Source organism: Oncorhynchus keta, chromosome 17, assembly GCF_023373465.1.
Source record: "Oncorhynchus keta strain PuntledgeMale-10-30-2019 chromosome 17, Oket_V2, whole genome shotgun sequence".
In the NCBI taxonomy this organism is placed as follows: domain Eukaryota; kingdom Metazoa; phylum Chordata; class Actinopteri; order Salmoniformes; family Salmonidae; genus Oncorhynchus; species Oncorhynchus keta.
Genome location: NC_068437.1, coordinates 56,390,619 through 56,405,419, shown reverse-complemented (window position 1 = coordinate 56,405,419; position 14,801 = coordinate 56,390,619). Strand labels below are relative to the sequence as shown.

The 14,801-nt window shown below is 59.0% G+C and overlaps 1 long non-coding RNA gene across 1 annotated transcript; it reads right to left on the bottom strand.

The window, feature by feature from the left end:
• Positions 1-2,324: 2,324 nt before the first annotated feature.
• On the bottom strand, positions 2,325-12,780 carry LOC127908401 (uncharacterized). The gene is made up of 3 exons (XR_008067098.1): positions 12,491-12,780; positions 4,054-4,093; positions 2,325-2,595 (listed from the first exon to the last, which is right to left on the bottom strand). It is a non-coding gene; the product is annotated as an uncharacterized LOC127908401 (long non-coding RNA).
• Between the last annotated feature and the right edge of the window lie 2,021 nt (positions 12,781-14,801).

Here is a 14,801-nt window from a genome sequence, read left to right as displayed (position 1 = left end):
CACGACACGACACTTCAGCTCAGGACACGACACGACACCTCAGCTCAGGACACGACACGACACCTCAGCTCAGGACACGACACGACACCTCAGCTCAGGACACGACACGACACTCAGCTCAGGACACGACACGACACCTCAGCTCAGGACACGACACGACACCTCAGCTCAGGACACGACACGACACCTCAGCTCAGACACGACACGACACTTCAGCTCAGGACACGACACGACACCTCAGCTCAGGACACGACACGACACCTCAGCTCAGGACACGACACGACACCTCAGCTCAGGACACGACACGACACCTCAGCTCAGGACACGACACGACACCTCAGCTCAGGACACGACACGACACCTCAGCTCAGGACACGACACGACACCTCAGCTCAGGACACGACACGACACCTCAGCTCAGGACACGACACGACACCTCAGCTCAGGACACGACACGACACTCAGCTCAGGACACGACACGACACCTCAGCTCAGGACACGACACGACACCTCAGCTCAGGACACGACACGACACCTCAGCTCAGGACACGACACACGACACCTCAGCTCAGGACACGACACTCAGCTCAGGACACGACACCTCAGCTCAGGACACGCCACCACAGCTCAGGACACGACACCTCAGCTCAGGACACGACACCTCAGCTCAGGACACGACACGACACCTCAGCTCAGACACGACACGACACCTCAGCTCAGGACACGACACTCAGCTCAGGACACGACACCTCAGCTCAGGGACACGACACCTCAGGACAGGACACGACACCTCAGCTCAGGACACACGACACCTCAGCTCAGGACACGACACGACACCTCAGCTCAGGACACGACACGACACGACACCTCAGCTCAGGACACGACACGACACCTCAGCTCAGGACACGACACGACACCTCAGCTCAGGACACGACACGACACCTCAGCTCAGGACACGACACGACACCTCAGCTCAGGACACGACACGACACCTCAGCTCAGGACACGACACGACACCTCAGCTCAGGACACGACACGACACCTCAGCTCAGGACACGACACGACACCTCAGCTCAGGACACGACACGACACCTCAGCTCAGGACACGACACGACACTCAGCTCAGGACACGACACGACACCTCAGCTCACGACACGACACGACACCTCAGCTCAGGACACGACACGACACGACACCTCAGCTCAGGACACGACACGACACCTCAGCTCAGGACACGACACGACACCTCAGCTCAGGACACGACACGACACCTCAGCTCAGGACACGACACGACACCTCAGCTCAGGACACGACACGACACTCAGCTCAGACACGACACGACACCTCAGCTCAGGACACGACACGACACCTCAGCTCAGGACACGACACGACACTTCAGCTCAGGACACGACACTTCAGCTCAGGACACGACACGACACCTCAGCTCAGGACACGACACGACACTTCAGCTCAGGACACGACACGACACTTCAGCTCAGGACACGACACGACACTTCAGCTCAGGACACGACACACACTCAGCTCAGGACACGACACGACACCTCAGCTCAGGACACGACACGACACCTCAGCTCAGGACACGACACGACACCTCAGCTCAGGACACGACACGACACCTCAGCTCAGGACACGACACGACACTTCAGCTCAGGACACGACACTTCAGCTCAGGACACGACACGACACTTCAGCTCAGGACACGACACGACACCTCAGCTCAGGACACGACACGACACCTCAGCTCAGGACACGACACGACACCTCAGCTCAGGACACGACACGACAGCTCAGCTCAGGACACGACACGACACCTCAGCTCAGGACACGACACGACACCTCAGCTCAGGACACGACACGACACCTCAGCTCAGGACACGACACGACACCTCAGCTCAGGACACGACACGACACTTCAGCTCAGGACACGACACGACACCTCAGCTCAGGACACGACACGACACCTCAGCTCAGGACACGACACGACACTTCAGCTCAGGACACGACACAGCTCGACACCTCAGCTCAGGACACGACACGACACCTCAGCTCAGGACACGACACGACACTTCAGCTCAGGACACGACACGACACTTCAGCTCAGGACACACACTCAGCTCAGGACACGACACGACACTTCAGCTCAGGACACGACACGACACTTCAGCTCAGGACACGACACGACACCTCAGCTCAGGACACGACACGACACCTCAGCTCAGGACACGACACGACACAGCTCAGCTCAGGACACGACACGACACCTCAGCTCAGGACACACGACACCTCAGCGACACGACACAACACCTCAGCTCAGGACACGACACGACACCTCAGCTCAGGACACGACACGACACCTCAGCTCAGGACACAACACGACACCTCAGCTCAGGACACGACACGACACCTCAGCTCAGGACACGACACGACACCTCAGCTCAGGACACGACACGACACCTCAGCTCAGGACACGACACGACACCTCAGCTCAGGACACGACACGACACCTCAGCTCAGGACACGACACGACACCTCAGCTCAGGACACGACACGACACCTCAGCTCAGGACACGACACCTCAGCTCAGGACACGACACGACACCTCAGCTCAGGACACGACACGACACCTCAGCTCAGGACACGACACGACACCTCAGCTCAGGACACGACACGACACCTCAGCTCAGGACACGACACGACACCTCAGCTCAGGACACGACACGACACCTCAGCTCAGGACACGACACGACACCTCAGCTCAGGACACGACACGACACCTCAGCTCAGGACACGACACGACACCTCAGCTCAGGACACGACACGACACTCAGCTCAGGACACGACACGACACCTCAGCTCAGGACACGACACGACACCTCAGCTCAGGACACGACACGACACCTCAGCTCAGGACACGACACGACACCTCAGCTCAGGACACGACACGACACCTCAGCTCAGGACACGACACGACACCTCAGCTCAGGACACGACACGACACCTCAGCTCAGGACACGACACGACACCTCAGCTCAGGACACGACACGACACGACACCTCAGCTCAGGACACGACACGACACCTCAGCTCAGGACACGACACGACACCTCAGCTCAGGACACGACACGACACCTCAGCTCAGGACACGACACTCAGCTCAGGGGACACGACACCTCAGCTCAGGACACACACGACACCTCAGCTCAGGACACGACACCTCAGCTCAGGACACGACACCTCAGCTCAGGACACGACACGACACGACACCTCAGCTCAGGACACGACACGACACCTCAGCTCAGGACACGACACGACACCTCAGCTCAGGACACGACACGACACCTCAGCTCAGGACACGACACGACACCTCAGCTCAGGACACGACACGACACCTCAGCTCAGGACACGACACGACACCTCAGCTCAGGACACGACACGACACCTCAGCTCAGGACACGACACGACACCTCAGCTCAGGACACGACACGACACCTCAGCTCAGGACACGACACGACACCTCAGCTCAGGACACGACACGACACCTCAGCTCATGACACGACACCTCACCTCAGCTCAGGACACGACACGACACCTCAGCTCAGGGACACGACACCTCAGCTCAGGCACACGACACGACACTTCAGCTCAGGACACGACACGACACTTCAGCTCAGGACACGACACGACACCTCAGCTCAGGACACGACACGACACCTCAGCTCAGGACACGACACGACACTTCAGCTCAGGACACGACACGACACTTCAGCTCAGGACACGACACGACACACTTCAGCTCAGGACACGACACGACACCTCAGCTCAGGACACGACACGACACCTCAGCTCAGGACACGACACGACACACTTCAGCTCAGGACACGACACGACACCTCAGCTCAGGACACGACACGACACCTCAGCTCAGGACACGACACGACACCTCAGCTCAGGACACGACACGACACTCAGCTCAGGACACGACACGACACTCAGCTCAGGACACGACACGACACCTCAGCTCAGGACACGACACCTCAGCTCAGGACACGACACCTCAGCTCAGGACACGACACCTCAGCTCAGGACACACGACACCTCAGCTCAGGACACGACACGACACTCAGCTCAGGACACGACACCTCAGCTCAGGACACGACACGACAGCTCAGCTCACGACACACACTCAGCTCAGGACACGACACACCTCAGCTCAGGACACGACACCTCAGCTCAGGACACGACACCTCAGCTCAGGACACGACACGACACCTCAGCTCAGGACACGACACGACACCTCAGCTCAGGACACGACACGACACCTCAGCTCAGGACACGACACGACACCTCAGCTCAGGACACGACACGACACCTCAGCTCAGGACACGACACGACACCTCAGCACAGGACACGACACGACACCTCAGCTCAGGACACGACACGACACGACTCAGCTCAGGACACGTATACACGACACCTCAGCTCAGGACACGACACGACACCTCAGCTCAGGACACGACAGCTCAGGACACGACACGACACTTCAGCTCAGGACACGACACGACACGACACTTCAGCTCAGGACACGACACGACACGACACTTCAGCTCAGGACACGACACGACACTTCAGCTCAGGACACGACACGACACGACACCTCAGCTCACGACACGACACGACACGTCAGCTCAGACACGACACGACACGACACCTCAGGACACGACACGACACCTCAGCTCAGGACACGACACGACACCTCAGCTCAGGACACGACACGACACCTCAGCTCAGGACACGACACGACACCTCAGCTCAGGACACGACACGACACCTCAGCTCAGGACACGACACGACACCTCAGCTCAGGACACGACACGACACCTCAGCTCAGGACACGACACGACACCTCAGCTCAGGACACGACACGACACCTCAGCTCAGGACACGACACGACACCTCAGCTCAGGACACGACACGACACCTCAGCTCAGGACACGACACGACACCTCAGCTCAGGACACGACACGACACCTCAGCTCAGGACACGACACGACACCTCAGCTCAGGACACGACACGACACTCAGCTCAGGACACGACACGACACCTCAGCTCAGGACACGACACGACACCTCAGCTCAGGACACGACACGACACCTCAGCTCAGGACACGACACCTCAGCTCAGGACACGACACGACACTCAGCTCAGGACACGACACTCAGCTCAGGACACGACAGCTCAGCTCAGGACACGACACACCTCAGCTCAGGACACGACACCTCAGCTCAGGACACGACACCTCAGCTCAGGACACGACACCTCAGCTCAGGACACGACACGACACTCAGCTCAGGACACGACACGACACTCAGCTCAGGACACGACACGACACACTCAGCTCAGGACACGACACACGACACACCTCAGCTCAGGACACGACACGACACTTCAGCTCAGGACACGACACGACACTTCAGCTCAGGACACGACACGACACCTCAGCTCAGGACACGACACGACACCTCAGCTCAGGACACGACACGACACCTCAGCTCAGGACACGACACGACACCTCAGCTCAGGACACGACACGACACTTCAGCTCAGGACACGACACGACACCTCAGCTCAGGACACGACACGACACCTCAGCTCAGGACACGACACGACACCTCAGCTCAGGACACGACACGACACCTCAGCTCAGGACACGACACGACACCTCAGCTCAGGACACGACACGACACCTCAGCTCAGGACACGACACGACACCTCAGCTCAGGACACGACACGACACCTCAGCTCAGGACACGACACGACACCTCAGCTCAGGACACGACACGACACCTCAGCTCAGGACACGACACGACACCTCAGCTCAGGACACGACACGACACCTCAGCTCAGGACACGACACGACACCTCAGCTCAGGACACGACACACACCTCAGCTCAGGACACGACACGACACCTCAGCTCAGGACACGACACGACACCTCAGCTCAGGACACGACACGACACCTCAGCTCAGGACACGACACGACACCTCAGCTCAGGACACGACACGACACCTCAGCTCAGGACACGACACGACACCTCAGCTCAGGACACGACACGACACCTCAGCTCAGGACACGACACGACACCTCAGCTCAGGACACGACACCTCAGCTCAGGACACGACACGACACCTCAGCTCAGGACACGACACGACACCTCAGCTCACGACACGACACGACACCTCAGCTCAGGACACGACACGACACGACACTTCAGCTCAGGACACGACACGACACCTCAGCTCAGGACACGACACGACACCTCAGCTCAGGACACGACACGACACCTCAGCTCAGACACGACACGACACCTCAGCTCAGGACACGACACGACACCTCAGCTCAGGACACGACACGACACCTCAGCTCAGGACACGACACGACACGACACTCAGCTCAGGACACGACACGACACCTCAGCTCAGGACACGACACGACACCTCAGCTCAGGACACGACACCTCAGCTCAGGACACGACACGACACCTCAGCTCAGGACACGACACGACACCTCAGCTCAGGACACGACACGACACTCAGCTCAGGACACGACACGACACTTCAGCTCAGGACACGACACGACACCTCAGCTCAGGACACGACACCTCAGCTCACGACACGACACCTCAGGACACGACACACCTCAGCTCAGGACACGACACGACACTTCAGCTCAGGACACGACACGACACTTCAGCTCAGGACACGACACGACACCTCAGGACACGACACGACACCTCAGGACACAACACAACACCTCAGCTCAGGACACAACACACCTCAGCTCAGGACACAACACCTCAGCTCAGGACACAACACCTCAGCTCAGGACACAACACCTCAGCTCAGGACACAACACCTCAGCTCAGGACACAACACCTCAGCTCAGGACACAACACCTCAGCTCAGGACACAACACCTCAGCTCAGGACACAACACCTCAGCTCAGGACACAACACGACACCTCAGCACAGGACACTCAGGACACAACACCTCAGCTCAGGACACAACACCTCAGCTCAGGACACAACACAACACTCAGCTCAGGACACAACACCTCAGCTCAGGACACAACACAACACCTCAGCTCAGGACACAACACAACACCTCAGCTCAGGACACAACACCTCAGCTCAGGACACAACACCTCAGCTCAGGACACAACACCTCAGCTCAGGAAACAACACAACACCTCAGCTCAGGAAACGACACAACACCTCAGCTCAGGACACAACACCTCAGCTCAGGACACAACACCTCAGCTCAGGACACGACACGACACCTCAGCTCAGGACACGACACGACACCTCAGCTCAGGACACGACACGACACCTCAGCTCAGGACACGACACGACACCTCAGCTCAGGACACGACACGACACCTCAGCTCAGGACACGACACGACACCTCAGCTCAGGACACGACACGACACCTCAGCTCAGGACACGACACGACACGACACCTCAGGACACGACACCTCAGCTCAGGACACAACACACGACACCTCAGCTCAGGACACAACACCTCAGCTCAGGACACGACACAACACCTCAGCTCAGGACACGACACGACACCTCAGCTCAGGACACGACACGACACCTCAGCTCAGGACACGACACACACCTCAGCTCAGGACACGACACGACACCTCAGCTCAGGACACGACACGACACCTCAGCTCAGGACACGACACGACACCTCAGCTCAGGACACGACACGACACCTCAGCTCAGGACACGACACGACACCTCAGCTCAGGACACGACACGACACCTCAGCTCAGGACACGACACGACACCTCAGCTCAGGACACGACACGACACCTCAGCTCAGGACACGACACGACACCTCAGCTCAGGACACGACACGACACCTCAGCTCAGGACACGACACGACACCTCAGCTCAGGACACGACACGACACCTCAGCTCAGGACACGACACGACACCTCAGCTCAGGACACGACACGACACCTCAGCTCAGGACACGACACGACACCTCAGCTCAGGACACGACACGACACCTCAGGACACGACACGACACCTCAGCTCAGGGACACGACACCTCAGCTCAGGACACGACACGACACCTCAGCTCAGACACGACACGACACCTCAGCTCAGGACACGACACGACACCTCAGCTCAGGACACGACACGACACCTCAGCTCAGGACACGACACGACAGCTCAGGACACGACACGACACCTCAGCTCAGGACACGACACGACACGACACCTCAGCTCAGGACACGACACGACACCTCAGCTCAGGACACGACACGACACGACACCTCAGCTCAGGACACGACACCTCAGCTCAGGACACGACACCTCAGCTCAGGACACGACACGACACCTCAGCTCAGGACACGACACGACACCTCAGCTCAGGACACGACACGACACCTCAGCTCAGGACACACACGACACCTCAGCTCAGGGACACGACACCTCAGCTCAGGACACGACACCTCAGCTCAGGACACACGACACCTCAGCTCAGGACACGACACGACACACCTCAGCTCAGGACACGACACGACACCTCAGCTCAGGACACGACACGACACCTCAGCTCAGGACACGACACGACACCTCAGCTCAGGGACACGACACGACACCTCAGCTCAGGACACGACACGACACCTCAGCTCAGGACACGACACCTCAGCTCAGGACACGACACGACACCTCAGCTCAGGACACGACACGACACCTCAGCTCAGGACACGACACGACACCTCAGCTCAGGACACGACACGACACTCAGCTCAGGACACGACACGACACCTCAGCTCAGGACACGACACGACACCTCAGCTCAGGACACGACACGACACCTCAGCTCAGGACACGACACCTCAGCTCAGGACACGACACCTCAGCTCAGGACACGACACCTCAGCTCAGGACACGACACGACACCTCAGCTCAGGACACGACACGACACCTCAGCTCAGGACACGACACGACACCTCAGCTCAGGACACGACACGACACCTCAGCTCAGGACACGACACGACACCTCAGCTCAGGACACGACACGACACCTCAGCTCAGGACACGACACGACACCTCAGCTCAGGACACGACACGACACTCAGCTCAGGACACGACACGACACCTCAGCTCAGGACACGACACGACACCTCAGCTCAGGACACGACACGACACCTCAGCTCAGGACACGACACGACACCTCAGCTCAGGACACGACACGACACCTCAGCTCAGGACACGACACCTCAGCTCAGGACACGACACCTCAGCTCAGGACACGACACGACACCTCAGCTCAGGACACGACACGACACCTCAGCTCAGGACACGACACGACACACACTCAGCTCAGGACACGACACGACACCTCAGCTCAGGACACGACACGACACTCAGCTCAGGGACACGACACACACTCAGCTCAGGACACGACACGACACCTCAGCTCAGGACACGACACGACACCTCAGCTCAGGACACGACACGACACCTCAGCTCAGGACACGACACGACAGCTCAGGACACACGACACCTCAGCTCAGGACACGACACGACACTCAGCTCAGGACACGACACTCAGCTCAGGACACACGACCTCAGCTCAGGACAGGACACGACACCTCAGCTCAGGACACGACACGACAGCTCAGCTCAGGACACGACACGACACTCAGCTCAGACACGACACGACACCTCAGCTCAGGACACGACACGACACCTCAGCTCAGGACACGACAGCTCAGCTCAGGACACGACACCTCAGCTCAGGACACGACACCTCAGCTCAGGACACGACACGACACCTCAGCTCAGGACACGACACACCTCAGCTCAGGACACGACACACTCAGCTCAGGACACGACACCTCAGCTCAGGACACGACACGACACCTCAGCTCAGGACACGACACGACACCTCAGCTCAGGACACGACACGACACCTCAGCTCAGGACACGACACGACACCTCAGCTCAGGACACGACACGACACCTCAGCTCAGGACACGACACGACACCTCAGCTCAGGACACGACACCTCAGCTCAGGACACGACACGACACCTCAGCTCAGGACACGACACGACACCTCAGCTCACGACACACGACACGACACCTCAGCTCAGGACACGACACCTCAGCTCAGGACACGACACGACACTCAGCTCAGGACACGACACGACACCTCAGCTCAGGACACGACACGACACCTCAGCTCAGGACACGACACGACACCTCAGCTCAGGACACGACACGACACGACACCTCAGCTCACCTCGGGACACGACACCTCAGCTCAGGACACGACACCTCAGCTCAGGACACGACACCTCAGCTCAGGACACGACACACCTCAGCTCAGGACAGGACACGACACCTCAGCTCAGGGACACGACACCTCAGCTCAGGACACGACACGACACCTCAGCTCAGGACACGACACGACACCTCAGCTCAGGACACGACACGACACCTCAGCTCAGGACACGACACGACACCTCAGGACACGACACGACACGACACCTCAGCTCAGGACACGACACGACACCTCAGCTCAGGACACGACACGACACCTCAGCTCAGGACACGACACGACACCTCAGCTCAGGACACGACACGACACCTCAGCTCAGGACACGACACGACACCTCAGCTCAGGACACGACACGACACCTCAGCTCAGGACACGACACCTCAGCTCAGGACACGACACGACACCTCAGCTCAGGACACGACACGACACCTCAGCTCAGGACACGACACGACACCTCAGCTCAGGACACGACACGACACCTCAGCTCAGGACACGACACGACACGACACCTCAGCTCAGGACACGACACGACACCTCAGCTCAGGACACGACACGACACCTCAGCTCAGGACACGACACGACACTCAGCTCAGGACACGACACGACACCTCAGCTCAGGACACGACACGACACCTCAGCTCAGGACACGACACGACACCTCAGCTCAGGACACGACACGACACCTCAGCTCAGGACACGACACGACACGACTCAGCTCAGGACACGACACGACACCTCAGCTCAGGACACGACACGACACCTCAGCTCAGGACACGACACGACACCTCAGCTCAGGACACGACACGACACCTCAGCTCAGGACACGACACGACACCTCAGCTCAGGACACGACACGACACCTCAGCTCAGGACACGACACAACACCTCAGCTCAGGACACGACACGACACCTCAGCTCAGGACACGACACGACACCTCAGCTCAGGACACGACACGACACCTCAGCTCAGGACACGACACGACACCTCAGCTCAGGACACGACACGACACCTCAGCTCAGGACACGACACGACACCTCAGCTCAGGACACGACACGACACCTCAGCTCAGGACACGACACGACACTCAGCTCAGGACACGACACGACACCTCAGCTCAGGACACGACACGACACCTCAGCTCACGACACGACACGACACCTCAGCTCAGGACACGACACGACACCTCAGCTCAGGACACGACACGACACCTCAGCTCAGGACACGACACGACACCTCAGCTCAGGACACGACACGACACGACACCTCAGCTCAGGACACGACACGACACCTCAGCTCAGGACACGACACGACACTTCAGCTCAGGGACACACACGACACCTCAGCTCAGGACACGACACGACACTCAGCTCAGGACACGACACTCAGCTCAGGACACGACACGACACTTCAGCTCAGGACACGACACGACACCTCAGCTCAGGACACGACACGACACCTCAGCTCAGGACACGACACGACACGACACTTCAGCTCAGGACACGACACGACACTTCAGCTCAGGACACGACACGACACGACACTTCAGCTCAGGACACGACACGACACGACACTTCAGCTCAGGACACGACACGACACTCAGCTCAGGACACGACACGACACGACAGCTCAGGACACGACACGACACCTCAGCTCAGGACACGACACGACACTCAGCTCAGGACACGACACGACACTCAGCTCAGGACACAACACACCACAGCTCAGGACACACAGACACCTCAGACACGACACAACACCTCAGCTCAGGACACGACACCACAGCTCAGGACACGACACAACACCTCAGCTCAGGACACACAACACCTCAGCTCAGGACACAACACCTCAGCTCAGGACACAACACCTCAGCTCAGGACACAACACCTCAGCTCAGGACACAACACCTCAGCTCAGGACACAACACTCAGCTCAGGACACAACACCTCAGCTCAGGACACAACACCTCAGCTCAGGACACAACACCTCAGCTCAGGACACAACACAACACCTCAGCTCAGGACACAACACTCAGCTCAGGGACACGACACAACACCTCAGCTCAGGAAACACAACACCTCAGCTCAGGACACGACACAACACCTCAGCTCAGGACACAACACAACACCTCAGCTCAGGACACAACACCTCAGCTCAGGAAACAACACAACACCTCAGCTCAGGAAACGACACAACACCTCAGCTCAGGAAACAACACAACACCTCAGCTCAGGAAACGACACAACACCTCAGCTCAGGACACGACACGACACCTCAGCTCAGGAAACGACACGACACCTCAGCTCAGGACACGACACGACACCTCAGCTCAGGACACGACACGACACGACACCTCAGCACACGACACGACACCTCAGCTCAGGACACGACACGACACCTCAGCTCAGGACACACGACACCTCAGCTCAGGACACGACACGACACACACTCAGCTCAGGACACCTCAGACACGACACGACACCTCAGCTCAGGACACGACACGACACCTCAGCTCAGGACACGACACCTCAGCTCAGGACACGACACGACACCTCAGCTCAGGACACGACACGACACCTCAGCTCAGGACACGACACGACACCTCAGCTCAGGACACGACACGACACCTCAGCTCAGGACACGACACGACACCTCAGCTCAGGACACGACACGACACCTCAGCTCAGGACACGACACGACACCTCAGCTCAGGACACGACACGACACCTCAGCTCAGGACACGACACGACACCTCAGCTCAGGACACGACACGACACCTCAGCTCAGCACAGGACACGACACCTCAGCTCAGGACACGACACGACACCTCAGCTCAGGACACGACACGACACCTCAGCTCAGGACACGACACGACACCTCAGCTCAGGACACGACACGACACCTCAGCTCAGGGACACGACACAGGACACGACACTCAGCTCAGGACACGACACGACACGACACCTCAGCTCAGACACGACACGACACCTCAGCTCAGGACACGACACGACACCTCAGCTCAGGGACACGACACGACACCTCAGCTCAGGACACGACACGACACCTCAGCTCAGGACACGACACGACACCTCAGCTCAGGACACGACACGACACCTCAGCTCAGGGACACGACACGACACCTCAGCTCAGGACACGACACGACACTCAGCTCAGGACACGACACGACACTTCAGCTCAGGACACGACACGACACGACACTTCAGCTCACGACACGACACGACACGACACTTCAGCTCAGGACACGACACGACACGACACTTCAGCTCAGGACACGACACGACACCTCAGCTCAGGACACGACACGACACCTCAGCTCAGGACACGACACGACACCTCAGCTCAGGACACGACACACACCTCAGCTCAGGACACGACACGACACCTCAGCTCAGGACACGACACGACACCTCAGCTCAGGACACGACACGACACCTCAGCTCAGGACACGACACGACACGTCAGCTCAGGACACGACACGACACGACACCTCAGCTCAGGACACGACACGACACCTCAGCTCAGGACACGACACGACACCTCAGCTCAGGACACGACACGACACCTCAGCTCAGGACACGACACGACACGACACTCAGCTCAGGACACGACACTCAGCTCAGCTCAGGACACGACACGACACCTCAGCTCAGGACACGACACGACACCTCAGCTCAGGACACGACACGACACCTCAGCTCAGGACACGACACGACACCTCAGCTCAGGACACGACACGACACCTCAGCTCAGGACACGACACGACACCTCAGCTCAGACACGACACGACACCTCAGCTCACGACACGACACGACACCTCAGCTCAGGACACGACACGACACCTCAGCTCAGGACACACACACGACACCTCAGCTCAGGACACGACACGACACCTCAGCTCAGGACACGACACGACACGACACCTCAGCTCAGGACACGACACGACACCTCAGCTCAGGACACGACACGACACCTCAGCTCAGGACACGACACGACACCTCAGCTCAGGACACACGACACGACACCTCAGCTCAGGACACGACACGACACCTCAGCTCAGGGACACGACACGACACTCAGCTCAGGACACGACACGACACCTCAGCTCAGGACACACACGACACCTCAGCTCAGGACACGACACGACACCTCAGCTCAGGACACGACACGACACCTCAGCTCAGGACACGACACGACACCTCAGCTCAGGACACGACACGACACCTCAGCTCAGGACACGACACGACACCTCAGCTCAGGACACGACACGACACCTCAGCTCAGGACACAGACACGACACCTCAGCTCACGACACGACACGACACCTCAGCTCAGCTCAGGACACGACACGACACCTCAGCTCAGGACACGACACGACACCTCAGCTCAGGACACG